Here is a 4,014-nt window from a genome sequence, read left to right on the forward strand (position 1 = left end):
ATATAGACCAGGCTGGCCTTGAACTATGAGACCCGCCTGCCTCTGCCTCCCGAGTGCTGGAATTAAAGGTGTGCACCACCACCGCTTGACTGAAACTAACATTTCTTAAACCTCTACTGTTCACCAAATCATATTACATATACGATCATTCATTCCTGAAAATATGCCTCAGCAGGTGAGATCATTTCTCTAGATATGCAGATGAGGAAACCAAGGCTCCAGAGGTCAAATGATGTACCCAAAGTCAGACACCACTAATTGGCAGTATAGAGCTTGAATTCAGGCCTCCTGACTGTATTTCCAGCCCCTCCTCTTAGAAGTTGGCACAGGTCAGAGGGTCATGCTTCGTACAGCCCTGGCACCACCCACGACACCCATCCATCTCTTTATTCACTCTTTAGCCAACATATGTACGTAGGGGACTGACTAGGTGCCAAGTGCAAGGCTGAACCCTGGGACAGGACAGGCAAAGTCCTTGCCCTTCTAGGACTTTTGTCTGTAGAGAGACAATGGAGAAAAAGGAGATGTTTCAGATGGTGGCTAAGATAATAAAATAGGGCCACAGGAAAGAGTAACTGAAAGGAGGGCGGGGACCTGAGATGCTTGGCCAGGGTCAGCTTCTTGGCGTGGTGAATCTCTGCCGGGTCCCCTCTGCCCTATCTCTCTGTGTTTGTCCCTGAATAGCCAGGGAAGCCAGAGAGATACCCGGTCATAGAAGCCTGAAGGCTCCAGCTAAGCAGGGCCATTGGTGGTCCCCGCCTTTGTCTTCTCAATTTATAAATAAAGTGGGGTATAGCGAGCAGGAGGGATTTGCCCCCAGGTGGACCAGCGAGGCTGACAACCATTGAGGGACAAGTCCTAGTAGCGCCCCCCTTACACACTTAGCTAAGGAACTTCAGATCTCTTTGTCCATCGCTTGCCTTCTTTCTGGGCTAGGGAGAGCAATCAGCCAACACAGGCACTCTGACTCACCCTTCTGTCAACACGTCCATTCACAAAGCTCATGCCTTCCATGTTTGCCCAGCGGGGCTAGGGGTGACTTGGGGAACGTAGGAAGCCAAGACAGAGAACACAGGTGTGCCCAGTAAGATCTTCTGTTTCCATTAAAGCTGGCACTGGAGTATCCCAATGGTGGGGATGCACTCGGGTGCGTCTGGAGGCCAGCTGGCTTCGGGGTGGCATGGGTGAGCCTCCGCCAGGCGCCTAGTCACATTTCCCGTGTCAGCGATGACCCCAGCTGATTTTAAAAGGGAGCTTGTTCTCTATGATAATAGAGACAGAGCGCAGTCTCTGCCTGCTGGACCCCAGCTTCTTATTCTCTAAGATGGGAGTGAAATAGGGGCAGGTGCTCCCATTCATACCACCTGATTTGAGGACCAGAAGGGAGAGGCTGGATTGCTACATTGGCACATCAGCTTTGGAACCCCAGAAGAAAGCATCCTGGGAACTGAGGCATGGCTACTTTTTGTTTTGTTTTATTGTTTTTTGAGATGGGGTTTCTCTGTCCTGGAATTGGCTTCATATACTAGGCTGGCTTCGAACTCACAGAGATCCACCTGCTTCTGTCCCCCGCCCCCGCCACCAAGTGCTGGGACTAAACGCCTGTGCCACCACCACTCAGCTGATACACCCACCCCACTGAGCATGCTCTTTTCCACGCCTCACCAGACTTCAGAACATAATCTCAGGACACAAGAGCAATTGCTCACTGTGCAGGAGGGGAAACCACGGCCAGAGAAATGAAGTCATTGGTGTGGGGCCACAGAGCTGGAGCAAGAGACTTCATACCTAGATCTGTCTGAACCCCAGGACTAAGTCCTAATGAGGAGCTCACCCGGGAGGGTGATTTTGGGAAGCCAAATTACACACAGGTGATCCTTCCCAGCGGCGGCTCGCCCATGCCCTCGTCCTGTGACTCTTGGCCTCCAGCCTACTTCATGTCCTCATGGCCAAGGTAATGGACGTTGTCATTACCAGTAATTGTGCCCCTACCCTGCATACCGTTGATATCAGCCTCACCTCTCATCTCTTCTACTTACACAGACAACCCCAGCTCCTTAGCTTCTTCACCCACCCACCAGGTCCTTTAATCCCTTGCTCCTCCTTTCTTTCCCTGTTCCTGGACTTTCTCATGCCCTTGATTTTCCCCCTTCCCCAGTTCAGAGTCCAAGCCATCGCTGTAATTACTTCCTTGCCTACACCCTCAGCCCCCTTGTCCCCCATCATTTAATTGCCTCCACCTGGCCAAGCCACACCCGGAGTAATCCTGCACAGTTGACTGGGGCTCAGGGGGGACACAGCCCTGCTGATCTCACTTTGACATCAGGCCCACCACCTACCATGTGTCTCAGCCATTGTCCTCTCTCCAGACCAGCTTCTCCGCCTGTGTCCTCTTCTCGAGGGACGAGCTTGCTTCCCGTTTCCCTGGGAAACAGACCCATCCGAAGGACATTCTCTTCCACCCTCAACGCCTGCTCCACGCATTCCAGCCTCTGTGCTTGGGTTCAGCCTCCCTTCCTGCTGCAGGGATGTAACTGTTTGCTCTTCCCTTGAGTGTCCCAGCTCCCTTGAGCATCTTGTTCCTCTGACAGGACTTTCCCTCTCTCACTGACTGGATTGTTCTAATCTGCATTAAAAAAATAATTTCCAAAAAGCTAGGGTGTGGTTGTATATGCCTGTGAGCCTAGCACAAGGGAGACACTTGGTTCCACCCTTTCACCTAAACTGCCTTGGTCAGGATTAAGGTCACATTGCTAAATCTAATCCTCAGTTTTCTTTCTTACCTTTTTCTCTTCTTCTTTTCAATTTTTCAAGATGGGGTTTCTCTATATATCTCTGGCTGTCCTGGAACTTGCTCTTTAGATTAGACTGACCCCGAACTCAGAGATCTGCTGGCCTCTGCCTTCTGAGTGCTGGGATTAAAGGTCTGTGCCACCATCAACTAGCCCTTTCTTCCTTTTTACCTTTCTTTCTTCTCCTTTCTTTTTTGTTTTATGTTACATTTTTTGTTCCAGTGCAGAAGAAAAAGAACAAGTCAAAATCCCCAAAGTGATGTAAAGAACAAAAAGGGCCTGGGCAGACATCAGGATGCAGTGGTAGCAGGAGGTAAGGATACTGAAGAACGCATCCAGAACCCGCAAGCACAGATTGGAGGATGTCAACAGACACCTGGACCCCTCATGGAGCAATACCACATCCCAAGTCATGGGGACCTGATTATCAGTTTCCATCACTCCTCTTAGCTTCAGCTGTGGGATGGGATCAGGGAAAGCAGGGGCAAAGTCTGGGTCTCCTCTGGCCACTGGCATTTTCTAGAAACACTTAACGGCACAGGTAGGGGCAGGTGAATCTTTGTGAGTTCAAGGCCAGCCTCATCTATATAGTGAGTTCTAGGCCAGACAGGCTTGTTTAAAAAAAACAAAAAACAAACCTGAACCCAAAATAGAAAAACCCCACAAAATAAGATTGTACTTTTACTCAGTCCTGGCTTCTGGATAGCACTGGGATATAAACCTCTTTAGTTTGGACTGCCAAGTTCTGGATTCATCTCAGGGACATTTCTGTGTGAGTGGTGTCTTGAGTTGCCATCTCACACACCAAGGACAGCCAAGCTGTCTTCATCTAGATAACATGACAGAGTCCAGACGATGACACAGATGCTCCTGCCACCCGGGCCCGCAGTACACACCCCTGCCAGAGTGTCTGTGGGATGACCCACCCCTTTAAAGGGATGAGCTCCTTTAGCCTGAGACTTGGAGGTGCTCTTCCATCTAATCCCCGCAGAATTGACTGTCGGTGCTCTTCAGCCTCCTGGCAGTGCGTACAGCCTGGGCAGTAGTATAGTCAGCCTTAAGGCAAGGATAGAGCATAGGTCTTGGGACAGCTTTTCCCATAAGTATGATGCCAGTCTGCCAAGGTGGGCATTGCCATTTGATCACAGTTTTCCCTTCCTTCTTTTCCTTCCTTCCTTCCTTCCTTCCTTCCTTCCTTCCTTCCTTCCTTCCTTCCTTCCTT

This window comes from Microtus ochrogaster, chromosome 10 (assembly GCF_000317375.1).
Source record: "Microtus ochrogaster isolate Prairie Vole_2 chromosome 10, MicOch1.0, whole genome shotgun sequence".
Classification (NCBI taxonomy): domain Eukaryota; kingdom Metazoa; phylum Chordata; class Mammalia; order Rodentia; family Cricetidae; genus Microtus; species Microtus ochrogaster.